Raw genomic sequence first — 26,919 nt, 5'->3', positions numbered from 1 at the left:
AGGAACTAAATATACTAAATGTATGATACTAAAATGTTATTTTCACATATATTAATGTAATAAATGATTGCTTATGCTTTATAAATAAATCTAATTAAAATAAAAGCTTAAGTTTTGTATTTATCTTGTACCATAGAACAAGATTTTCTTTGTATTTCAAGCCCACAAAGTGTCCTTTGATCTCTTATCTGTGGTAATCCACAATGACCCCGTTCTTCAGGTGATTCATCATGTCCTCCCTCGTCTGTTGAGAGGCCATCCCGATCTCTTCTGCCGTGGCATGCTTCATACACGCTCTCTTGAAGTGAGCAGGAAGCTGATCAAAAGTATTCAGGCACATCTTGCACACCAGGGGAATCCTCGCGGGTTTCCTTTGAAAATAAATAATACCATCTGTGTATAGAAACAAGCTAAGACTGATTTCTTAAATTATCCTTAAAATTCTCTCTCATAGTTTGAGCATAATGATTTTATTGCATTTATATAAGAATTGCTCATTGCTCCAAAATAAATAATGGTTTCATAAAAAAGTGAACACTTACTTGGTCTCAGTCACAGACTTTCCAATAGAAGCCATTGTGGAGTTCAGCAACTGCAGGTCCTAGAAGTGGGGAAGGAATTTTAAAAGAGAAATTGAATTACAATACAGAAGGAATGGCTGAGGGTTCACTGAAATATATAAATATACAAATTCCAAAGACTGAGTCCATATAGAAACAACTACTTTTCATTTTCAGTATAAGAAAAAAAAAACATTATCTTCCAAAGCATCATAAAATTGTCCCTTCTTCCAGACTCTACTTCTCTCTTGTAGTAGTACAGCAGACCTTTCCAGGTGAGCAGATCACAGAGTCCGAAATAAGCTTCCTCCATCAAACAAAGTACCTGAACATGACTCTGTCTTCATAAAAGCGCCCCTGTAATAAAGAGATTAAATCCAAAATCAAGAGGGCAGTTGCCTACTGAAATACAAGAAGTCATCAATTTTAACCTAGCAACACATTAAAGGCTGCATCTATACAAGTGCGATTCTAGAAATGCTCACCAGATTACGTTTTAAGAAGGAACTGCACCTCAGGTTCCGCTGAGATCTTAACTCGGATGGCAGGATTCAGAGTCCGGAGTGCGGACTGATGGCGAACGGAGGGTCCACATACTGTGGATCCCTCAGTGATCTTCCGCGTATTCAAACCGCCAGCGTGTGACTCCCCTGTCCCTGTGACCTCATTGGTCTGCTCTCTCCTCTGTGCAGCCGAGCCCGACTCACGGTAAAGTGAAAAAAAAGATGCCCTCAACGTGAGATTTACTCTGGAGCGAGGATAGATGTTACCTTTTTATCATTGAACAGGATGTATGTGATGTGGCGACTAGGTTCAATTTTGTATCCTCTTTAAAAGATTAAGGACTGGGGTGAGTGTGATTTACCACCCTTTCAGCTAAGAACCCGACTTGCGCATCGTTTAAGCTGCATTGACTCGGTCATTTAACTCTTCTCCATTAGCAGGGTTAAGGTTAAAGAAAAAAACATTGCTGACTTCTTTTTTTTTTGCCAGCCGCTAGCGCTGATTAGCAAGGCTTGTATTTCATGTTTTGCAAGTTGCATCCATTTTAAGAAAAACAAGTCGCGTTAAAGACAGGAAATGAATACTTGCATTTAATTAAGTCTAGCCGTAGGCGGTTGTCTGTAATGACCAGTTCTGTTCGAGAAGACACAACAAAGAAGGCACCGCTGGGATTCGAACCCAGGATATTCTGTTTACTAGGCAGGCGCTTTAACCAACTAAGCCACGGCGCCCCAGGTGTGCTGTTCTTTTGCAGCCACTTGGACACACCACTCAGACACATCTGCATTCGGTGTGTGCTCCGCCTGCTTGCTGAGCAAGTTGCCACCTTTACATACAATAGCAACATCGACACCAAGAGAAAGGATGACAAATGGCTCTTATCTGGAACTTTTCATGTCCAAGGAGCTCAATATGCTTTCTGTGTACAACAGGGCCACTGAACTCCACACTGGCCACTGAACCACAGCAGTGGCTTGCTGGCTTGACATCTCCCAAGGAAAATGTTGAAATCACATGTGGAACAGGAAAATGACCCTCGAGTACGAGGGAAAAAAAAGAAAAAGATCATCTGGAGCGCGCCAACCCATGTCCGGACAGCCCAGTTTCGTCGACAAGGTGGCTGAGTGGTTAAGGTGATGGACTGCTAATTCATTGTGCTCTGCAGTCATGGGTTCAAATCTCATTCTCGTCGCTCTCCATGTCTGACACATGTGCCTGTTTGACGTCGGCCCTCCTGTTGCTTGCTCCGGTGCTAGAGCCGTACATTTTCTAGCGGTGGCTGAACATGGTATAGTAGGCCAACGTCGGTATCGAGCAGTGACAGTAACAGTACTTACTGCGCCCCATAAGAAATCGTTTGTCCCTGTTCAAAAGAGATTGTGCGATGTCCTGCGGCGTTCGTAAAGCAAACCTTTGACAGTTTGAAAAGAGGAATTTATTCTGCTTCCTGTGCGTGCAGTAGTTACAAAGTTGAACGTCTTTACACGATCTGCTGCAGTTTTCAGTGGGCGGGCTTTGTCAGATGGCTTGAAAAAACGCACTGTGTTTCGGCTGAACTCCACACGCATGAGCAGTGTCCTGCATGTTTTCTGTGTATAGCTGTCTTTTAACGCATACAGAATTCATTTGAAATCATTGATTTCTCCAATTAACAAGGGTCCCTTTTTGAACCTGCGAGAAGCATTCTTTCAATGTAACAGATTTACTCCGGGGAAAGCCAGCATGACATTGAGAGTAGCTCAAGCTTTCAGCACCCATATTGGACTGCGTGTATGCAGACACCACTCAGAATCCCCTGTAAGATTCTCCCTCAATTCCGTTTTTCAGTGCTTTAGCTCTTTCAAAAGGCTTCGCTTTGCTAGTCACAATCCAAGGCTCATGATAGCATTTGAAAACATTCACCACTGCGTTGGCCGGGAATCGAACCCGGGTCAACTGCTTGGAAGGCAGCTATGCTCACCACTATACCACCAACGCATGCCCACAGGAAGTCTGCAGGACACCACCAGAGAATGCTTTTTTAAAAAAAAATTTTATTAAACATAGAATTTACAAATACAAATACAACAAGAGGATCAGAGTCATGTACAAGAGAAAAAAAATGCAGCAGAAAAAAGCATTTAACTACCAGAGGTAATTAAGTAATTATGTGATCAAATTGTATATTTTACATGTATCATATTTTCCTTGCTTTAATATTTCTCAATTATTTATAAACTTTAGTTTCAACATGCATGCGTTTCCTGTAAAAAATAAAACTCAGCACACAGTTTTTCTTTTAACAACATTTCGAGTACCTCTGGCATTCATGAAAAAGACATACACAAAAGCAAATAACTAACTCTAAGACTGTCTAAACTATTGAGTTTTTCAAAGAACCAGAACTATAACAGTCCTTAACACTTAACTACACCATTCCAAACTAACACTAAAGAAACACTAGTATATACTGGTATAACAAATAAAACCAAACATAATCATTAACTGAGCAGTCACTGGGAGCAAATCTCCTTCCCGTCCACAAAGGCCCTCGCTCCCACAAAGTAGGCTCTCCTCCCCTCTCTTCTGGCAGCTTCAACCTGGGGCCACAGCTGGTTCCTGGTACTCCTGTCCGCAGCAGACAGGTCCTCTGCAAACCTCAGTTTGTTCCCATTCAAATACTCATTCCCCCTCGCCGCTTGCCACAGCATGTCCCTCGCCGTCCTCTTGGTGAACTGTATTATAATCGATCTGGGGAGCACTTGCCCAGACATGTTCGCTCTCCCGAGCTTGTGAACAAAGTCAATGGCCGATATTACGTCCTCCTGGTCCGGCAGGGTCCTTTTACAGATACCCTTCACTGTTGCAACAAGGTCCTTATCACGTTCCTCTTTAACTCCAAATAATTTTAAATTCCATCATCGACGGTATCTATCTACATCGTTCACTTTCAATTCAAGTTCTTTAATATGCTTTTCTTGTTTGGTATTTACTTGTTTAAGAACTTTTACTTCACTCTTTAAGTCTTCAACCTCTTTAAACACACAGTCCATGGACTTTTTAAGACTTTCGATTGCGACTGTATTAGATCAAGTCATTTCCTTCAGCTCACCCATGCTCTGTGCCATCATGTTGAAGATGTTGGTCTGGAGCTCCTCCAGCGTCAGGTTGCCCCTTCCTCTCTTGGCTGCCGGGGTTTTCACAGGTGTGCTGGGCAGGGACTCCGGCTCTTCCTCTGGCAGCTGAGTCTCACTTGGGCTGCGAGCGCTCGCGTACGAGCGCATCTCCAGCACTCTTTCCACGTCCCCTCCAGCTGCTTCACTTTTCCCTTTAGTTGCCATCAATTTTCTTGTAGTGCTATACATATACGATTGAGGTATCTTAGAGTTCTCCTTCGAAGACCCAGCACTCTCTTTTCTTTTCCCAGTGTTACTCATATCGAAATTCTTAAACCTAAAAAAAATAGTTTTTTTTTCTTTCAATTATAACTGAAGTTTAAACAAGTAGTGTTAAGTCCTTATTTTTCTGTAGTCAAAAAAAGCAAAAATTAACATTCAGGTCATGAAAAACTCAAAAAAAATCCTCAACCACTAAACTTTACCTCCCACCTGAGCGCCATCTTGAACGCCCCTACCACCAGAGAATGCTCAAGATTTCGGAAGCTGTCTCCGGGACGTGCTGATTCCACACATCCTGAATAAATCATGATATTGTTAGTTGCTGTAGCTAGACGTTCAAATGAGTTTCATGGCCAGATGGACTGTTTCCTCCAGCGGTATAGTATTGCAGTGAGACAGCACGATGCCTGCAAGACTATGTCACGCTAAACGCCACAGATTGTGTTTGTCCGTTCGTGTCAGTCATCCTGCAGCCACGGGAAGTGGGACACAAACATGCCTCAATGCTTTCAAGACGTTAGGATTTGTTTGTGCAACATCCGAGAAGAGTACTTGTGGCTTGAATGTGAACTGTACGTGCCCACCCCCTTTCCTCTGTAGTGCATGAGTTCCTCCCGGCATGCCCTTCGTCATTGTTCTGTCATCTTGTATTTAAAGGGTTGTATTTCTGCTGCTGAAAAGAATCAACGGGTTTCTTTGTTCCCAACGGAGCCCTTGTCTGTCATGAAATTCTTCAAAACCTCAAGCTAGAAGAAGACGACAAATATGAAGCGTTACAGCAACGACATGCCATGAGACGATTGATAACGATTTCCATAGGATCCCCGCGGTTGCCTGGCAACCGTCAGCTTTGCGCAGTGGCAGTATCGTAGCCTGTGAGGTTTAGCCGAGGCGGGATTATTGCTAGTTGAAAACTTTTCCCAATACCCCGCTTCCGCCGGTTTGCAATACAATCAGCGAAAGCTATTTTTGACAGTCTCGTTAGAGACTGAGCAAGGTGTTTAAAGACAGATTTGGTCATGGTGACATCATGGTAGAAAGAAGCGAGCTTGTTCCCAGTGGGCATTGATTCGTCGAATATACGTATATTTACGGCGAAATTACGGCTATACGTATATATACGTCGCCTCGACGTATAATCAACGTCGAATTGCAACCGTAAAATTGACGACATTAACAAACGCATATATAACGTCGAAAACACATCTAACACAGTGCATGAGGCTTTTTACTGTATGTATCGTGTGTGCCGCAACTAGGAGTATACGGCACTCTGCACAGTGTACGAAGTAAATTATTTTCGCAGCAATTAATTTACATGTGTATAATAAATATAGTAAATATAATAAATTAATTACTGCAAAAATAATTTACTTCGTACACTGTGCAGAGTGCCGTATACTCCTAGTTGCGGCACACACGATACATACAGTAAAAAGCCTCAGGCACTGTGTTAGATGTGTTTTCGACGTTATATATGCGTTTATTCATGTCGTCGATTTTACGGTTGCAATTCGACGTTGATTATACGTCGAGGCGACGTATATATACGTATAGCCGTAATTTCGCCGTAAATATACGTATATTCGACGAATCAATGCCCACAGCTTAGCATACAAGGGTTTTGCTGAGGGGTCTTGCCACCTGCCTGAAAAAAAACAGTAAAATGTTTGAGTGCCTATAGAGTTTCTATTTTTATTTTCTTGACAAAAGTTGATACCATTTCCTGGACACCCCGTCCCCCATCAGTGTGCGGTGCCCGAGGAAAAATCTGTAGGGGGGCGTCTGAAATTCTGAGGGGGGAGTGATATTTCGGTTGAAACGGAGCTGTTCGGTGCAGCTACCCAAATGAAATCTCGCAGCTATGCCATTGATTAGTGCTTCATGATAGAAGATAACGACTAGCAATCTGGTGTTTGCGATGAAGTTCAGTTTCACATTTTTCGTCACTCTCACGGTTTGTATTGCCTGGAGCAAAAAGTACCATAAGCGTTCATTTTTGCAGCTACATGGACGTTCTGAATCGTTAAGAAAAAAATGTTGTAAAACCAACAGAAAGCACAGACTGCTATAACTAGTCCTAGTTATATAACAATTTTAAGTATTAAATCGTTACTGCAAGGAACTACTGCAAGGAATCGGTCCACCTGAGCAAACAGGATCGTAATGTTGACACTCAATAATATGTGCAGTTCCTGGACGGATAGCCCTCCTGCCCATCAAACAGACTGAGTGACTGTTCGTGTCATTTAGTGTTGTCTGACCATTGACAAAGTACAACTATTTTTTTAGGGCGCAAATTAAGTTAGGTAAAACTTTTTGCCCAAAACTGAAGGGGCGACATTCCCCCCTCCCCCCGTGATGCCAGGCCTGTCCCCATCCTATTCCATAATGTAATTATATATAATACCATACAACAGTGACCGATCCTTACTAACTGCATGCGTTAAAATTGCACATCAGCTCATAGCAGGGGGCACATAGCCGCGATGTATTATCAATGTTAAATTTCAACCATAATATCGACAACATTAATAAACGCATACGTTGAGAAAATATCGAACCCAGCATATTTTCCGGTTATATACCACAATGCATTGCTAGTATTCGTTGGTCACCATTTTGGACACGTTTTTCAAACGTAGAAGTATATCCGCAAATATCTCAGCAATCCTCTTTTGACGAGTAAGTATGAACAATAATAATACTATCTGAATACATACAGATCTTTCTTAATATTATTTTGATTAAAATAGTATGTGAATAAGCAAAAAAATGGCACATAAAATAGTGTGAATGGGGAAGATGACACAAAATCGTTTTGCCATTTCTCTTATTCTTATTCTATGTTGTACTTTCAAACTTTGGGTACTCTTTAATTAGGATAGACTTTATTGCTCAACTGCTATGATGCAAGCCAAATTTTATACATTGATTTCAGCTTTGAGCTTAGTAAACCGTTCATTTTTTAGATTATACTAAAGAAGATATTAATCATCATTTATTTGGGAAGTAATATTATATAATTTTCTCCTAGCTGCGGTGCTGAAGTCCCACCCTACATCAACAGAAAAAGAAATAAAGGAGCACACAATGTGTTACTTGAAGAATGCATATGCAAGGCAGGGGGCCAGGAGATCTGGACTCTGAAAATAATAGGTTTTTGGTTCTAACAGGACAATTAGACAGGGTTTGCAAATAGTGGACAAAAATCGTCTTAACTTCCATTGTAATATTTTTTTTTCTTGGAAATATAGAAGTTGTACATTTTAAAATGTATATTTGAATCAAAATGTGGTTTTGAGTTAGTGTGTTAATGTAATTAGTTTTGTGTTTGTCATTACTATACTGTATATTGCCATGTTACCAGAATTTGTAGGTGAAGTTTAAGACTAGTTGTGTTTTTTATGATTATTGCCCATATGTTGATTGTTGATTGATTGTATACAATGTATAATTTGAAATACATATGTTTCAGGTGTGAATGTGTATTTTCAGAATAAATTTCTAAACCTAATCATTGGCTTGGTTTACTTGTTTCTACACCTATAAAATCTATCTTTGATGTATAATAGACCTCTACCCATATACGTATAATAGACCTCTAAAATTATCCGTATAAAAGACCTCTAACCATATACGTATAATAGACCTCTAAAGTTATGCGTATAATAGACCTCTAACCATATACGTATAATAGACCTCTAAAGTTATCCGTATAATAGACCTCTAACCATATACGTATAATAGACCTCTAAAGTTATACGTATAATAGACCTCTAACCATATACGTATAATAGACCTCTAAAGTTATACGTATAATAGACCTCTAACCATATACGTATAATAGTCCTCTAAAGTTATCCGTATAATAGACCTCTAAAGTTATCCGGAACTCCAACCATATATGTATAATAGTCCTCTAAATTTATCCGTATAATAGAACTCCAACCATTTATGTATAATGAACGTCTAAACATAGACGTATAACTTTAGACGTACATTAGAATTTCATTCTAGACGAATTGTAGACCACATTTAGACGTCTAAGGTATGCGTTTAATAGACGTATATTATACGTCTTTTGCCCACTGGGTTACGTCTCAACAGAAACGCTCTTTAGCTCTTTCAGCGTTATGCAGAGAACAGCGTCTGTCGAGATCACTTTTGAGTCAGCGCGAAACGTCGTGTGCTGTCAGTTTGATTTCATATTGCTCGTAGCGGCGCCCGGCTTTTGTCTGTCAAACGTTAGGTTGCGCTTCTTCATGCTGCATCGTCGGCATGAGTGGAGCTTTATAAACGTCTGTACTTACTGCGCCCCATAAGAAATCGTTTGTCCCCGTTCAAAAGAGATTGTGCGATGTCCTGCAGCAAACCTTTGACAGTTTGAAAAGAGGAATTGATTCTGCTTCCTGTGCGTGCAGTAGTTACAAAGTTGAACGCCTTTACACGATCTGCTGCAGTTTTCAGTGGGCGGGCTTTGTCAAATGGCTTGGAAAAACGCACTGTGTTTCGGCTCGGGAAACATCATGAGCAGTGTCCTGCATGTTTTCTGTGTATAGCTGTCTTTTAACGCATACAGAATTCATTCGAAATCATTGATTTCTCCAATTAACAAGGGTCCCTTAAAGGATGAGTCAAAGTAACGTCTAATCGGATTAGTTTTCTTAGAGCTGGTTCAGAGTTTGCGCAAGAGTTTACCTTTCACAGATGCGCAAAGAAGAACGTTGGGGGTGCACGCTTCAAGGCGCCTTACAGCTGTAGGGAGTGATTCGAGGCGATTCATGGCGTGTGCTCGTTCCCTTATACCGTACGCCCCGGGGTGCAGTGCTACGATGACGTACAATACCGCTTGGGCACGTAACGGCGTTATATGCGAGTGCGGGACGTGAGGGTTTTCGTTTGTTCGTTTTGTTTTGCTCTGCTTTGCTTTGTTTTGCTTTCCATCGCGTTGGTAAGAGCGTAAATAAAAAGGCGATTCCTGCATCTACCACTAATGTAAGAGCTATTTCAAGTGCGACGTGGTGCGGCTTTCAAATGCTTGTGGGCATTTCTCTGTTGTTGATTCTTTTTTTGTGTGTAACAAAGTGGCATTTTCATGTCCGGACGGGGAGACTTTATCATTCCGACATGAAGCCACCCTTAAGTCCTCTGAGGCGTGTCTGTCTGCAAGGCTTGTATTGTGGAAATGTTTTTTTGAAACGGAGAACGACTTTGAAATAGGCTTCCGCCGGCGCCTCGCGATCCAGGTAAGATTGTAGCAAGAACGCAGCGGCAGCGGGGCTTGCTGTAGTCGTGGCCGAGTGGTTAAGGCGATGGACTAGAAATCCGTTGGGGTCTCCCCGCGCAAGCTCGAATCCTGCCGACTACGTTGTCCGCCTCCAGTTGGTGTGTTCCGGCGCAAGCAAAGAAGCGCGCCTCTTTGCTGTTTCTGGTGGTTTTAAAACACCCAATCGCTTGTACCCGCTGCCTTGGAAATAAATTCTTCAGCGTCCGTGAATGGCATTTTGCAGCTGGAAGCAGATGTCGACGCGTTTTGCACAGAGCACCAAAAAAGCGTCTTTTTTGAAGTCCCAGGCACTAAGCATTGGTGGTTCAGTGGTAGAATTCTCGCCTGCCATGCGGGAGGCTCGGGTTCGATTCCCGGCCAATGCAGTGGCTTTTGCAGCAAGCGGCTCCATCACTTGCATCCCCTTGCAACTCGCAACTCAAAAAACCCACTGAAGCTAAGCAGGTGTGAGCCAGGTCAGTACCCGGATGAGGGTGAGCTACAGGAAAAAACAAAGCTTTCAGCTGGAAGCGGTGTTAATGGTGCCGGCGGGGGGGGGGCGCTCACCCTGAGGTCTGTGCGGGTCCCAATGCCCCAGTATAGTGACGGAGATGCTGTGTTGTAAGAGGGCGCTGTCTTTTGGATGAGATGTAAAACCGAGATCACAGCGCTCTGTGGTCATTAAAAATGACCACCAAAACCTTTGACAAAAGCTTTTGGTAATTGATGGTCTTCAATAATGCTTCTCCTTTAGGTACATTTTAAATCAGCTGAAAAATGCTGTGAAATGGGGGGGCAATTCAGGCCAGTGTAGGATTTGGGTTACAAGAACCATGAAAATGCACGAGAAAGCCCGTACACTGAATTACACGGCTTTCTATTCAAAGGAGGGCAAAAGAAATTCCCTGAGATCGATTTTTTGCAGCACAGAGAGGATTACTGTCGTGAGGCCGGTTAGCTCAGCTGGTTAGAGCGTGGTGCTAATAACGCCAAGGTCACGGGTTCGAGCCCCGTACGGGCCAGGTCCTTTTCTCCTCTCTTACCAAAGCTGTTAGGTTCCTTTCCGTGGTGAGATGGGTTGTCATGCAACGCTGCCACATAGTGCCGACAGACAAGAGTGTTGCGGGAGAAGAGAAAAGTGTTTGAAGATTTAAGAGTGTCTTAGGTGGAGCCAAAATCAAGTGTCACAAATGCAAGTGGTTGGATTTCCAATGTTTAATATGGTAAAAATAAGCAGAAGTTATCTGCCGGTCATGGCACAATCTGCCATGCTTTTGTCAGATACTGTAAAGTGGTGTCGAACTGGAGCCTCACCATTTGCATATGTGAGGCTCCAGTTATACATCGAGTGTCACATTAAATGACAAAAATGAAGAGAGTTAAAGCAGCTAGAGAGGTTTTCTTACAAATTTTGAGTTGACACAGTTTTGGAAAATGTTTCCTTCACGCTGCACTGTACAACATAGGCAGCCAAGAGTCTCCAAAACAAAACAGAATTGACAGATAGGAGAAAATTCCCACTCGTCCTGAAGTTCCCAAAATCCAGCAGGTGGATTTTGGGAATGGCATACAGACCCCTGGCACAAGTGGTCTGTGCCAGGGGTCTGTATGCCGTTAACCATGCCGCTTAACCCAGTAGCACCACCACAGTCTTAAAGGAAACCGGTGTAACAACATGTCCGGGTAACTTTTTCCATTCACCCGCAGCCCTTTGTGTAAGGATGTGCCACATATGTGGCGTTTTTATCATAGTTATCATAGTTTTCTGATTTTGACCATTTAGATTTAATTGATTGTTGTGTTGAAAAGTCTTTTATTTTTATCACAGTGTAGTTTTCTGATTTTGAGATATGGAGCATTGGCGTTATTCACACAGCAGCTGTATCGACGAGCGGTGAAAAAAGTGTGGTGGAAACGTCGGACCCTAAGGTGGTGACTGCATCGGAGACGGCTGTTAAGACGCTGATCAAAACCAAACGTGTCAAGCCTTCGGAGAGAAATAATAACACGCCTAAAGACTTGGTGTTTGGTGATGTGGGAGACTCAGTGCGGTATATTGCACAGTTAGTATCAAAGGTGGGCACTAATGAGGTGGATAAAAAGCGGGGTTTAGAGAATCTAAGAGCCGCTTTAGCAAGTGTACATTCAGTGTTTCCAAAACTGATCCAGGTTTACGCCGCTAGACTCTTAGACGTTTTTTTCTAAAGAAGATGCTGATCTAACCTCTGGATTTCGTTACCTGATAATGCTATTTCATGGTGCACTGGCGAAGACCCACCGGGATAAATGACTAAACATGTGCATGGTGCAGTCCAGAGAATATTGGATGAACTTTCTCCAAACATCGGGGCGAATGATTTTGTACAGCTGCGTTTGACTGCGGGTGGTTTTAACAAACCCTTGTTCTCACGCAGGAGACAACCCGGAGAATTAAATGCTGCTGATTTTTTAAGCCACATCTCAGACCTCTTACAGAGCCACACAGAAATTCTCACCGATGACAGCCTCCGATTAGTGGTGACGATAGTTAGGAATATGCAGGGGGGTGCCCGTCGAAGATTTAAATCCGTTCTGGGTAATTGCTCAGAAAAAAGCGCACCTTATCGACTTACATTACACGGGCGGTAATCTGTGTTTCACTGGGAGTGTGTACGGTTTGTTGAATGAAGGTTGTACCAATGGGGAAATGTTACAGGGCGCTAAACGAATGCACAAAGAGTTGGGTTTTTCAGAGAATCAGAAAATTAGTTTGTCAGACATTACTGCTTTTGAAAAACATTTAAAGGTGGTCATTAAAATTTTGTACCATGACCAGGGTGATTGGAAATATTTTACAACGGGGCCCACACCACCTAATTCTAAAATACTTTTTGTTCTACTGCATGAAGAGCATTTTTATGGGGTTTTAAATTTTAAAGCTTTTGTGGGGGCGGCATATTTTTGCACTAACTACCATGCGGCGTATAGCCACAAGAACGCACACGCCTGTGTTAAAACTTGTAAAACCTGTTTAGATCCCCAGTGTTGCGAAATTGATGCAGAAATTCAGAATTGTCCGGCCTGTAAGGTCTTTTGTCGTAGCTCTCAATGTTTGGCGAGACACTTTCGGAATGCAGCGACGGGTGTTAGTAAGTGTGAGCGCAGGGTCTTTTGTGAGAAATGTGAGGTTTATAACCTCTCTAGTCACAAATGTAAAGAGAAACTGTGCTCGCATTGTAACAACGTGATCGACACCCCTGACACACATTTGTGCTACATACTGCCTTTGGACAACCCCAAAATTTCAAACAAGTACATTTTTTTCGACTTTGAATGCATGCAAGAAACGGGGACACACATACCAAATTACATCCATGCCCTTCATATTAACAATAAACGAAGCTGGGAATTTTATGGTGAAACTTGTCTAAAGGATTTTGTGTGTAAATTTATCGATAGACGTTTCAAAAACCATACATTCATATCGCACAATGGCAAGGGATATGACAATTACCTAGTAATCAGACAGTTGTAAGATGAAAAGATGGACGTTGAACTAATTAATCAGGGTGGTAAGATAATGTGTATGACCGTAAAAGCTCTGAACATCAGATTTATCGATTCTTTAAACTTTCTACCTATGAAATTAAGCAAACTGTCGGCCGCCATGGGGTTCCCCGGGGGTAAGGGTCATTTTCCACACTTGATGAACACTTCAGAAAACCAAAATTATGTCAGCCCGATGCCGCCGCCAGAACTTTACGGCGTTAACTACATGCTGCAGAGGGAGAAAGCCGAGTTTTTGGTTTGGTATGAAGAATGCAAGGGAAGTGTGTTTAACTTACAGAGAGAGTTGAAACGTTACTGCCAGTTGGATGTGGCAATTCTAAGAGAAGGCTGTGTCAGGTTTTGGGACAAGGTCATGAATATGACCAGACAGACACGCGTGACTGAGTCAGGGGCCGCCTGCGTTGTGTGCATCGACCCCTTTCAGTTTGTGACCATCGCTAGTGTCTGCATGGCCATGTTCAGACTTATGTTTTTACAGGAAGAGACGATAGCGTTGCTACCCCATGACAATTACCACCACCAGCAAAAACGATTTTCTACACCCAGCATTCAGTGGCTTATGTACATCGAACACACAGAGCCCGTTAAAATCCAACACGTGTTAACCACGGCCGGTGAGTTCAAGGTTGGACAAAGCTGAAAGCTCAAAGCTGAAATAAATGTATAAAATTTGGCTTGCATCATAGCAGTTGAGCAATAAAGTCTGTCCTAATTAAAGAGTACCTAAAGTTTGAAAGTACAACATAGAATAAGAATAGAGAAATGGCAAAACGATTTTGTGCCATCTTCCCCATTCACACTATTTTTATGTACCATTTTTTGCTTATTCACGTACTATTTTAATCAAAATAATATTAAGAAAGATCTGTGTGTATTCAGATAGTATTATTATTGTTCATACTTACTCGTCAAAAGAGGATTGCTGAGATATTTGCGGATATACTTCTACGTTTGAAAAACGTGTCCAAAATGGTGACCAACGAATACTAGCAATGCATTGTGGTATATAACCGGAAAATATGCTGGGTTCGATATTTTCTCAACGTATGCGTTTATTAATGTTGTCGATATTATGGTTGAAATTTAACATTGATAATACATCGCGGCTATGTGCCCCCTGCTATGTGCTGATGTGCAATTTTAACGCATGCAGTTAGTAAGGATCGTACTGTTGTATGGTATTATATATAATGACATTATGGAATAGGATAAACGAAGTAATACTAAGACATGTTCTTATGGATTTGTCTTACCTTGAGATATGTAATTGGATTTCAGGATTAACTTCCTCATTCAATGTAGTGGTGATTCTTTGCCTGGTCAGTACCTGGGTGGGAGACCTCCAGCGAACAATTAAGCTTGCTGCTGGAAGTGGTGTTAAGAGACTCTTAGGATCTTCCAGAGGTCTCTATCCAATAGCACTAGTTGCCTTAGAGCTGGCTCAAACATTGCTCAAGAGTCTACCTTTCACAGATGCGCAAAGATGAATGATGGGGGTGCACGCTTCAAGGAGCCTTCCAACTGTAGGGACCGATTAGAGACGATCCGTAGCATGTGTTCGTTTCCATATACGCCCCGTGTCTCAACGGTAGGACAGAGTCAAATACTGCCTCGACACGTAACAGCGTTATATTAAACCGCAGGACTTGAGGGCTGTTTTGTTTGAATGTTCAAGGCATTGGTAAGAGCGTAGGTCAAGGGCCATTGGTGCATCTCCTGTAACTGGAGCAAAAATGCTATTCAAAGTGCAGTGACTAAAATCGTCGTCCACATGTCTCCGTTGTTGATTGCTTTCTGTCTAAGAACGTTCTGTTTTCATGTCCGAACGGGGAGACTTTATCATTCCAACTTGAAGCCACCCTTAAGTCCTCTGAGGTGTGTGTGTGTGTGCTTGCACGTATGGCGTAAAAGGTTTCTTAAACGGAGAGCGAACTTGAAAAAAGTTGCCTCCGCTGCCGCCGCCGCCTCGCACTCCCTGTTCGATTGTAGCAAGAAGGCAGCGGCCACGGCGCTCGCTGTAGTCGTGGCCGAGTGGTTAAGGTGACGGACTTGAAATCTGTTGGGGTCTCCCCGCGCAGGTTCAAATCCTGCCGACTACAGCGTCCTTTGCATTTGGTTGCGTGCGTGCGTGTAAAAGGACCAGCGCCGTTTCGTTTTCGCTGGGACCTTTAACACTCTAAATCGCCTGGACCCGCAGCCTGTGAAATCGATTCTTCAGCACCCACGAAGGACGCTTTGCCGCTGGACACAGATACCGATGCTTTTCTGCAACGAGCTTTCCAGCTGAATTTTCTCGGCAGCTCCGTACTGAACCTGTTCTCCATTGCAACATAGCGGAGGCTCGTCACGTCTATAGCAAGGCTGTGTAGGACCGCATACGCCACAGTGACTTGTACACAGACCACATGAAAGGCAAGCAAAATACACTTTTAAAATTCCAAAGACTCACAAGGTCAGAGGAACAGCGATGACCTGAACAGATCTGTTACAGAAGTCTAGGTTGACCTTTTTAGAGCTGTAATTGCATTTTTGTTTAATAGAAGATCAAATCTACTCGCATGTACCAGCACCTTACAGTTTATTGATGTTAATTCTGTTTAAGTAATAAGATTGCTAACGATGTTGGACTTTAGCCGGTGTTTTTTAGAACAAATTGCTTACACTTCTGTAAGGAATACGCAGTACGTGCCTTTGTCAGTCATTGCTCACCATACCTGTAACTTTCTTATCTAACTCACTTCCTCAAATAGTGAAGGTCCACAAACATAAATGAAAAAAAACCCTTGTTGTAGATGAGGTGCACAAAAAAGCAGCCCCTGATAGTGTATAACACATTTGTACTATTGCAGAGACACATGTAACATATATATATACTGTATATATTTATATATGAAACAGAAATAGAAACAGAAACAGGAATCGCGTACTCACCTGGAGAATCTCTGTAGGAATATCTAGCATTTATCAATGGAAATAAAAGCTGCTTTAATACAGTGCATGTTCAAACTCAAACCCTCAGCTGCTGTTCTTGTTTGTTTTGGGACAAATTGCAACTGAGCATCGCATGAGCCGTTACGTACCCTTATCTGTTAGGGAATTTCAAGGGAGGAGTTAGGTCAGAATGGGTAGGCTGCAAAACAACAAGTAAAGATTTATTCCAAGATGAAACGTTGTGGCGGTTTTCTTATCTTTTTAGCATGGACTAAACTTTTACGTGTTCCTTATATGCTATATATGTATATATTAGCACCAATGTCGTTCTTAAAAACTAACATGAAATTGTCAGGGACATTCAGCTATATACAAAGACGAGACAGACAAAGTAATAATTCTGTATTAACGTGCCCTACATATTGACGCAATGATCGAACTAACTGACATGTTCTGATTCAGATCCCCTGCAGTTCATGCCAATTAGAACAATAGCAATGCTGAGTCCTCCCCACCCTACCGAGCACAAATTCAGCTGCTCTGCATGTTTTTTCATTGCAATTGAGCTCGGAGCTGGAGATGATCTCCATACAGTTCTGTGTTCACTAGCCCGCACTTGCGTGCTAATTTACGGGTTGTGGCAAATGCTTTTCTATAGTTCATATACATGACGGCAACCTGTTACCGAGGAACCTGAGAGGTTTAAAAGCCTCACGAGCCAGGCAGGACTCGAACCTACAATCTTCTGATCCGAAGTCAGACGCGTTATCCATTACGCCACTGGCCCATAGAACATGCGCTTGCACTCCACCACAGAGAGCTCTACACTGCTACTAGTAGTACACTTCCCCATCTAAATTTTCACAGCAAGAAACTTGTGTTTCCTACTATTTTTATCAGGTTTAAAATATCATCTCCTTAAAACAGAAAAAGTGTTGATGTGTCGTGCTGAAATTCCGATTGATTTTGAATTCAAAGAAAAAAGGTTTTCTTCCAAAACACCATGAAATTGTCACATCTTGCAGACAATAGGTGTATTCCATGTTGAAAAGAGAAGAAAGAAAACCATGGAGCCTTTTACAGGTGTGAGAAGACCTCACAGTCGAAACGCTGTTTCCGTTCTTCTCTTTTCAGCATGCAATAAACCCATTGCTTGTTCCTTTGCAGCCGAGGCATGCTGACGTAGCTACCCAGCTGAACATCTTGCAGACTCTACAGTACTTCTCTCCTGTAGAAGTAAAGCAGGGCTTGCTGGGTGAGCTTTTGCTCCGGTAAATTAGGTCACGTGTCATGTTAAATCACTTCTTCTAAACACAACATTTGCTGGTGCTAGCTTTCCCCATTAAAAAAAAGAGACATTTCCCTTACAGTACATGACATATCGTTTTTATTCTATCAATAAGTATAGAAATTAAACAAAAGAAAAAATGGTGTTGCCAAAGAATGCACAGCTTGGACATGAAAAGTGCCCGATAAATGCCATTTCTCATCATTTCTCTTGGCGTCAGTTCTGCTATTAAATGGGACGGAGGCAACGGGCTCAGAGAGCATGTTAAGTGCACACCGAACGCAGATGTGTCCAAGTGTCTGTAAAAGTGCGGTGCTCCCTAGTGGCTTAAAGTGCCCGCCTAGTAAGCAGGCGATCGTGGGTCTGAATACCAGTGGTGCCTCTCTCCGTGTCTTGTTGTGCCGAATGTCTCATTTCAGACAAACATGTACAGCTTGGTTCAGTTTAATGCAAGAATTCATTTCCTTTCTGGAATAACTTGTTTTTGAAGAAATCCATACAGCTTGTGAAAGATGAAATCCATTTCTTGGTTGTCAGTGGAAAAAGATTGCCGGCTGCAAGAAGCGCAAGTGATTGTTTTCTTTGACCATAAACCTGCAAATGTAGGGAGCACAAGCGGCCGTCAGTCTCTGTGGCGCAATCGGTTAGCGCGTTCGGCTGTTAACCGAAAGGTTGGTGGTTCAAGCCCACCCAGGGACGCATGTCTCAGTTTTTCCAATGTAAACATCATCACCGCTAAAGAAGATGGCGCAGAAGGCTCCACAGTCGAAACGTTGTGCTTCTTTTCTTCTCTTTTCAGCATGGAGTAAACCTTTGTTTGATCCTTTGCAGCCTAAGCATGCTGACGCAGCTACCTTTCTCTTAACGCGCCTCAATCATTATTCACCAAAACGATCAGCAGAATAAGTCACTTTGTGGTGATGTCACTCCTCTGCTTCACAAATGTCCTTAGTGACGGGCCATTTCTTTCTGCCATTTTTCCGGAGCGGTTATGGATTGCTCCATCATTTCCCTCTTACTTTCCATCACTAGATTGAAAAAAAAAACAGAAACAGGCTGACAGGACGACAATCAAATTGCAAAAACTCATCAAAGCACTCGATAAAGTATTTGAATCCACAAGTAGCTACAGATGTAGCCATTCAAAATGGGTGAGGTATTTCACGGCATACCGCGACACGCCCACCGGGGTATCACGCGGTATCACGTGTGTCACGTGACTAGCTATCCGGCGTCGCCTTGTAAAACCGCCAGGGGGAGCTTAACCTCTCATGTACAGCATTCGAGCCTTTAATTTTGAACTGTGTATCACAGCATGTTAATCATCAGTCATTCAAATGTTGGTATATTTTATGAAAGCAAGATTGCTCAGTTGGACAAAAGTACACAACCTACCTTTATCAGAAATATTTATGCATCAAAGCCTTTACTGAAGATATTACTAATAGTATTAATAATGGATGACTTTGGACAAGCTGTATACTCAAAGTATAATTTCTTTAGCACATTTGTACAAGCACTTGGAATCTGTCCAAGCCATACTTTGTCAGGCATTTTGTTTTACTTCAACGGGGCATAAAAACTTCCTTGCTTTTAACAGGGCGTTTCATAATTTCTACTACGAGAATGATTTAAAATGCGACACCTATCATTCAACTAGAGCTTAAAATATCACAAGGAAAAATACACACCGGTATTCCATTTCTCCCTAAACATTGTAAGCTTCGAAGTCTTTAACTAACGTGATACCGGATACGTCAACAAGCATACTTTTAGAATTTGATTAAAAGGGAATATAATATGGAATCGCGTATCTCAAGAATTTAATAACGGTATGATTATATCCGTGTACTGCGGCAGAACTGTGTAGGGCTGTTTCGCCTGCCTGATCATGCGAGCTGTCTTGTAGCCTCCTGGTCTGGGTGCGTGACTACCAACTGGCAGGTTGTGTGTTCAAATCCAGCTGCTGCTGGACCTTCCAGTTTTATTTATTTATTTTTTAATCGCGTAACATAAACATATTACCGTATGCAAACTGTACTGTATACAATATGTATATGTATATTTAATGTCTTAACTGTGCCCGTTTAAGTATTGAATATTCATATCTAATTTTACCACTGAAGGGAAATCTTAACATAAACATACAGTATATGGCTGGTCTCGGTACTTTAAAGAAAAAAATACACACCAGTATTCCATTTCTCCCTAAACATTGTAAGCTTCGAATGAAACCACTAAATAAAGACATAAATATAGAAATCTTAAGATTTGTTTTATTTAATGTTGGTAGCAGGATGAACTGTCAGAGTGTATATTTTGTCGCAAAGTTGCTACAAGATGTTAACAGTGAAAAAGGTATTTAGAAATGAGTTATTTCAAGATGAAAAAGAAAACATACACGAAACATGGTTTCATTACGACCAGAATCGGTCTTGAGATATTTTTAACTTGATTTACAGTATTTGAGAGGTATGTCTTAACACCGATACTACAGTGCTTAAGTACTGCTCACGTATATGTTTCTAGGTTTATATTATGCATTTCATACGGTCAAATTACTTTTGAGCAACTAATAAGAAGCGCGAAACGGTATGCGTTTTAGTTTCGTTTTGTGCTGGGACCCGTGGATTGATTAGAGATATCAAGTACATACAAGTCATTTTTTAAATGTTGTAGTTCGTCTTGAAAAAATGTTACGAGTACATCATCTATCAACAATTACACAGGTTCTGTTTCCATATTGCGGATTTTGGTTAGGTATTATCAAATCCAGTGGCGCTGTGTGTTAGTTTACTGAGTCCCATGTCACATGGTCTGTGATTGAAACCTGTAAAACCGGTTTAATTCGTCACAGCCAGCACTCTTCAGGTGTGAGGGTCTTCTGCTCAGAATGAAACGCTAAAATGTTTGTGTATATTCTAATGGTAGTGGGGGCAGGGTGTGTGGGAACAGGTTTGTTCTTCACACCTGAAACATTTTCTCTGAAAGGATTTTCTTCGAAGTTTAACCGATCTTGTTACAGCATGTTACAGTTTACTATTATTAACCATATTAATTTTAAGTGCTTAATGTAAAATCTTGTAAAAATATATTTTCATTGTTCAAATATACATTAATATACATTAAGTCTGACTATCATATAATAAGTTAAATACAAAACTAAAGAAAAAATAGGGTTAAATATAATTCAAAATATTTTGCTAACAATGTTAACTGTTTATGAATAATAAAATGTATTAACTAAGGAGTAGGATGGCACAGTTGTTAGTATGTTTTTTGTTTTGTTTCTTTTTCATAAATACAACAGTAGTACCTGATGTCTCAGTGGCTTTCAAAATTAAATTATGCATGCAAACCTGTGAACTAGAAAGATAACTAAGATTTTAATACTAATTAAATGACCGCGGGCACTTCCCACCCCCTCTACATTCTCAGAGTAGAACAGACTAACCTTCTAATGAAAGACGGTCCACCCCCCACGGACAGGAAAAGTGCCCACAGGCACTTAAACTTAATATGGTCAGTAACGGTAAACAGTAACATGGTAAGAAGGAGCACGTACAAACGTTTTCGAAATAACCACATGTAAGACTCTGATCCTAAAAATGTTTAGGGAGAAAGTGGAATACTGGTGTGCTTCCAGAAGAATCAGTATGGCTCAGAGATTAAATAAAACTTCACAGACATTAACGAAGAGCATAACGCGTGTACTGTATACACTGCAAGTACTGTACAACCCAACTCTCTGCAGGAGTGCTGGCTGTGACGAATTGAACCGGTTTCACGGGTATTTTCAAAGTAAGAGGCGAGATTTCCAGCGAAAGACACCCCCTCAAAAACCCAGTAAATACAGTACTTACTAGTTAAAGGCTAGGCTCCCGACTACGGCGAAAGGAACCCTTCTTTCATTAGAAGACAATGAACATATTTTAGCCCTGAATGAATTAATAGCAAACATGGTTTACATAAAAGACATTTTTCCAAGAAAGTTTAGCCTTTGTCACTAATGAAACCACTAAATAAAGACATAAATAGAAAAATCTTAAGATTTTTAAAATACATGACTTTGCTAAAATTTATTTGAAAATAAAAACAATTACAACCGCCAGGGGAAAGAGAGAACAGGGGAGGGATGTTGGTTTTGCATAAGGGGCGGGGCTATGGAAAGTAGGTATGTTTGGGAATGTGTAGTTACATGTTCTGGCTGTTTGTGAATTATCGTTGTTGAGTATGGAGTGTTGAGGTATTGATTTTGTGTAATGTTTTATGTTGAAAATTGAGGTGGATTTTGTTTATGATAAACAGGATAAACTGGGATGGGAGGAAGGTTTGGTTTTGCATAAGGGGCGGGATTATGATAATTGGAGGACTTTGCGAGTGTAAAATGGTTTGATTATTTGATTTTGTATTGTGGTTGTTATCTATGTTTTTGGTTGGTATTATGTTTATATGGTTGTTTTTGTTGGTTGGTTGTTATTATGGTTATTAATAATACGATCTATAGTTGAAATCTGAGCCTAAATAAAAAGAAAAAGCAAGTGATTAGGTTTATGAGCAATCTAATTACTTATTCGTTTAAAAAGCTATATAAAATAAAGTTTATTATTAATTTGCTGGACAGAGCGGTGAACATTATTATGCATAAGACAAATATAACGATCCTGATCAGTTTAGAAATCTGTGTACGCTGTAAGGTTTTTACTTCTTAAACTTTTAAAATACACGTTTTGAATAGAAAGAAATCCTCTTCCTGGTATAGCACACCAGCACGTCTTTTTTCTCCAATCAGAGGGGTCAGCCAATCACCATTCTGCGTTGGGTAGCAACGGGTGACTGTTCTCAGGCGGAAGATGTAAACAGCTTAATGTTCGTGTTAAATATTTTTTTTTAATTCAATTAAACGGGCACAGTTAAGACATTAAATATACATATACATACTGTATACAGTACAGTTTGCATACGGTAATATGTTTATGTTACGCGATTAAAAAATAAATAAATAAAAATGAAAAGTCCAGCAGCAGCTGGATTCGAACACACAACCTGCCAGTTGGTAGTCACGCACCTAGACCAGTAGGCTACAAGACAGCTCGCATGATCAGGCAGGCGAAACAGCCCTACATAGCTCTGCCGCAGTACACGGATATAATCATACCGTTATTAAATTCTTTAGATACGCGATTCCATATTATATTCCCTTTTAATCAAATTCTAAAAGTATGCTTGTTGACTCCGGTATCACGTTAGTTAAAGACTTCGAAGCTTACAATGTTTAGGGAGAAATGGAATACTGGTGTGTATTTTTTTCTTTAAAGTACCAAGACCAGCTATATACTGTATGTTTACGTTCCAAAATTAATATCGTTTATGGCCTTCACACGCGTTACAGTATGCTCCTATTCTTTTTATGCTCAGCTACTAAGATTTCCCTTCAGTGGTAAAATTCAATATCTACAACGGGCACAGTAAAGACGTTTACAGTAAGTCTTTCTACGACAGACCAACGGACCACGAGTGCCCCTGTCGGTCAACCAATCACGCACCCCGGTATCGCGTGTCATCTTACCTGCGGTACGTGTCTGTACCGCTTACTTTGAATGGCTGCATCTGTACGAGCAACTTTGTCCTGGCTTGCATGAAAGTCGGAAAATGTCAAAAAGAAAAAGATGGTGGCTTTTTCATATTCGTTCTTTTATTTTTAGTTCGTTGGCTCTTCTGTCCACTGTCCTCCTGCCTGGCTCTTGACCTGTGACTGTCTGAACGCACACAGTAAAATTTCATGTGGGGGATTTGTCCTGAGCCTCTGTGAAAGACCCACCCACCCCTATAAATAACTGCTCTAGAAACACATGAATGCAAAACTAAACCACAGCTTAAAGAGGAGCTTGTCATGACCGCCAGGCAGTTAAGACCAACTCATAAGCGATCTAATCAGCACCAGCAGTGGGTGATTATTAACAAACGCCGCCGCACGAGTTAACCCACCTGCACACACTCCACCGTGCGGTACGCAGTGCTATTTTTACCATCTTTACCTGCTTCCCGCTGCTCGGTATTGAGTCTACTCCTTGAGAGCTCTACCTGGCGTTTTTCCATTACCTCGTTTATTCTGGATATTGGACTCCCCTTCTGCCTTTTCGACTTTGGACCTCGCCTCTCACCTCGGACTGTTTGCCACCAGTGTTCTCCCTGGATTACGACTTACCTTACGCCTCTTGACCACGAAACAAAGCAAAGCAGAGCAAAACAAAACGAACAAACGAAAACCCTCACGTCCCGCACTTGCATATAACGCCGTTACGTGCCCAAGCGGTATTGTATGTCATCCTAGCACTGCACCCCGGGGCGTACGGTATATGGGAACGAGCACACGCCATGAATCGTCTCGAATCACTCCCTACAGCTGTAAGGCGCTTTGAAGCGTGCACCCCCAACATTCTTCTTTGCGCATCTGTGAAAGGTAAACTCTTGAGCAAACTCTGAACCAGCTCTAAGGAAACTAATCCGATTAGACGTTACTTTGACTCATCCTTTAAGGGACCCTTGTTAATTGGAGAAATCAATGATTTCGAATGAATTCTGTATGCGTTAAAAGACAGCTATACACAGAAAACATGCAGGACACTGCTCATGATGTTTCCCGAGCCGAAACACAGTGCGTTTTTCCAAGCCATTTGACAAAGCCCGCCCACTGAAAACTGCAGCAGATCGTGTAAAGGCGTTCAACTTTGTAACTACTGCACGCACAGGAAGCAGAATAAATTCCTCTTTTCAAACTGTCAAAGGTATGCTGCAGGACATCGCACAATCTCTTTTGAACGGGGACAAACGATTTCTTATGGGGCGCAGTAAGTACAGACGTTTATAAAGCTCCACTCATGCCGACGATGCAGCATGAAGAAGCGCAACCTAACGTTTGACAGACAAAAGCCGGGGGCCGCTACGAGCAATATGAAATCAAACTGACAGCACACGGCGTTTCGCGCTGACTCAAAAGTGATCTCGACAGACGCTGTTCTCTGCATAACGCTGAAAGAGCTAAAGAGCGTTTCTGTTGAAACGTAACAAGCTCGTTTCTTTCTATCATGATGTCACCATGACAAAATCTGTCTTTAAACACCTTGCTCAGTCTCTGACGAGACTGTCAAAAATTGCTTTCGCCGATTGTATTGCAAACCGGCGGAAGGGGGGTATTGGGAAAAGTTTTCAACTAGTAATAATCGCGCCTCGGCTAAACCTCACAGGCTACGATACTGCCACTGCGCAAAGCTGACGGTTGCCAGGAAACCGCGGGGATCCTACGGAAATCGTTATCAATCGTCTCATGGCATGTCGTTGCTGTAACGCTTCATATTTGTCGTCTTCTTCTTCTAGCTTGAGGTTTTGAAGAATTTCATGACAGACAAGGGCAACGTCGGAAACAAAGGCCGTTGTGAGAAAACCGTTGCTTATTTTCAGCAGCAGGAATACAACCCTTTAAATACAAGATGACAGAACAATGACGAAGGGCATGCCGGGAGGAACTCATGCACTACAGAGGAAAGGGGGCGGGCACGTACAGTTCACATTCAAGCCACAAGTACTCTTCTCGGATGTCGCATAAACAAATCCTAACGTCCTGAAAGCATTGCAGCATGTTTGTGTCCCACTTCCCGTGGTTGCACGACGACTGACACGAACGGACAAACACAATCTGTGGCGTTTAGAGTGACATAGTCTTGCAGGCATCGTGCTGTCTCACTGCAATACTATACCGCTGGAGGAAACAGCCCGGGTTCGATGAGCCTTGGAATGTGACTTGGAAAGTGAAGCCTTTTGAAAGAGGTAAAACACTGCTCAAAGGAACTGAGGGAGAATCTTACAGGGGATTCTGAGCAGTGTCTAAATAAATAAATTCTTCAGCGTCCGCGGATGGCATTTTGCAGCTGGAAACAGATGTCGACGCTTTTTGAACAGAGCACCAAAAAAGCGTCTTTTTTGAAGGTACAGGTATTGAGCATTGGTGGTTCAGTGGAAGAATTCTTGCCTGCCAAGTAAGAGGCTCGGGTTCGATTCCTGGCCAATGCAGTGGCTTTTGCATGCTCACCACTATACCACCAACACACGCCCACAGGATCCCAGCAGGACACCACCAGAGAATGATCACGATTTCGGAAGCTGTCTCCGGGACGTTCTGATTCCACACATCCTGAATAAATCATGATATTGTTAGTTGCTGTAGCTAGACGTTCAAATGAGTTTCATGGCCAGATGGACTGTTTCCTCCAGCGGTATAGTATTGCAGTGAGACAGCACGATGCCTGCAAGACTATGTCACGCTAAACGCCACAGATTGTGTTTGTCCGAATTTGAACTTTCACAAAATCATGCTAGCAGACAAATGCGCCTCAGAGGACTTAAGGCTGGCTTCAAGTTGGAATGATAAAGTCTCCCCGTCCGGTTAGGAAAAGGGAACTTTGTTAGACAGAAAGAAGGAAGTAACAATAACGGAGAATTGTGTGCAAGGATTTTAGAAGCTGCGCAGCCCTGCAGTTTCAATAGCCCTTTTATTCGTGTTAGATGCTGGAATTGCCTATTTTTGACGCTCTTACGAATGCGATGTCAACGAAAACAGAACAAAGCACAAAAAAACCCTCAAGCCCTGCAGTTGGATAGAATGCCGTTACACGTCCAAGCCGTATTTGACTTCATCCTACCATTGCAACACGGGGCGTATATGGAAACGAACACACGCTACGAATTGTCTCTAATCAGTCCCTACAGTTGTAAGGCGCCTGGAAGCATGCACCCCCATCATTAATCTTTGCGCATCTGTGCAAGGTAAACTCTGGAGCAGTCTTTGAAACGGCTCAAAGGAAACACGTGATTGATTCCATGTGCATCTGGTGTTCATTTCTTATTTACATTTAATTCAAGGGAAAGGCTTGGGTCAGTTTCAGACGGCCTCCAACAGCGAGATTCAAGCGCCCCACCTTCAGCCCAATCTGCGCCACCAGAACGCCAACGGCTCCTCTGCTCTCCGGGGTGCGGTTGTGACCCCGTAACCGAAAGTGTTGGTGGCAGACAAATGGAGACTAACAGGTGACGTCCTAGGACATGACTACATTGTGACACTCGGTGGGGATGGTGACCATTGCTTGGAAAAGAGTGCGAGGCCCCTTTAGAAAAACATTTTGTTAACAGGCATTCTGCCTCAGCCTAAACACCTATAGCTTGAAAAGCGCATGCTATTAGACAGGCACCTCTGCAAGACCTTAAGAGTCTCTTAAACTAGTGATAGTAAGGTGTTCCCAATGGGCGATGTTCGGCTTTCAAATCATCTCTCCTTGGAAGCGCCGAGATGCAGCTGTTTAAGGCTTAGAAGCAGCTGACTGTTTCACTACCTAGCTGATCACTGTCAGTCAGGGAGCTCAGAGGTGAAAAGCCTGTCTGAGAGAC

At 42.0% G+C, this 26,919-nt stretch overlaps 9 non-coding genes across 9 annotated transcripts; 5 read left to right on the top strand and 4 right to left on the bottom strand.

The window, feature by feature from the left end:
* Positions 1–1,721: 1,721 nt before the first annotated feature.
* trnat-agu (transfer RNA threonine (anticodon AGU)) lies at positions 1,722–1,795 on the bottom strand. Its single transcript has one exon. It is a non-coding gene; the product is annotated as a tRNA-Thr (tRNA).
* A 1,174-nt stretch (positions 1,796–2,969) lies between these two features.
* Positions 2,970–3,041, bottom strand: trnag-ucc (transfer RNA glycine (anticodon UCC)). The gene has a single exon. It is a non-coding gene; the product is annotated as a tRNA-Gly (tRNA).
* A 2,246-nt stretch (positions 3,042–5,287) lies between these two features.
* LOC138228277 (U4 spliceosomal RNA) lies at positions 5,288–5,429 on the top strand. The gene has a single exon (XR_011185363.1). It is a non-coding gene; the product is annotated as a U4 spliceosomal RNA (small nuclear RNA).
* Positions 5,430–10,025: 4,596 nt separating this feature from the next.
* On the top strand, positions 10,026–10,096 carry trnag-gcc (transfer RNA glycine (anticodon GCC)). The gene has a single exon. It is a non-coding gene; the product is annotated as a tRNA-Gly (tRNA).
* A 562-nt stretch (positions 10,097–10,658) lies between these two features.
* On the top strand, positions 10,659–10,732 carry trnai-aau (transfer RNA isoleucine (anticodon AAU)). Its single transcript has one exon. It is a non-coding gene; the product is annotated as a tRNA-Ile (tRNA).
* A 4,544-nt stretch (positions 10,733–15,276) lies between these two features.
* On the top strand, positions 15,277–15,358 carry trnas-uga (transfer RNA serine (anticodon UGA)). Its single transcript has one exon. It is a non-coding gene; the product is annotated as a tRNA-Ser (tRNA).
* Positions 15,359–16,904: 1,546 nt separating this feature from the next.
* On the bottom strand, positions 16,905–16,977 carry trnar-ucg (transfer RNA arginine (anticodon UCG)). Its single transcript has one exon. It is a non-coding gene; the product is annotated as a tRNA-Arg (tRNA).
* Positions 16,978–18,103: 1,126 nt separating this feature from the next.
* On the top strand, positions 18,104–18,177 carry trnan-guu (transfer RNA asparagine (anticodon GUU)). Its single transcript has one exon. It is a non-coding gene; the product is annotated as a tRNA-Asn (tRNA).
* Positions 18,178–24,610: 6,433 nt separating this feature from the next.
* Positions 24,611–24,752, bottom strand: LOC138228259 (U4 spliceosomal RNA). The gene has a single exon (XR_011185345.1). It is a non-coding gene; the product is annotated as a U4 spliceosomal RNA (small nuclear RNA).
* Between the last annotated feature and the right edge of the window lie 2,167 nt (positions 24,753–26,919).

The sequence above is a fragment of the Lepisosteus oculatus genome, unplaced genomic scaffold, assembly GCF_040954835.1.
Source record: "Lepisosteus oculatus isolate fLepOcu1 unplaced genomic scaffold, fLepOcu1.hap2 HAP2_SCAFFOLD_40, whole genome shotgun sequence".
Lineage (NCBI taxonomy): Eukaryota > Metazoa > Chordata > Actinopteri > Semionotiformes > Lepisosteidae > Lepisosteus > Lepisosteus oculatus.
The sequence above is the reverse complement of the archived record's forward strand: the minus strand, read 5'-3'. Positions and strand labels throughout refer to the sequence as shown.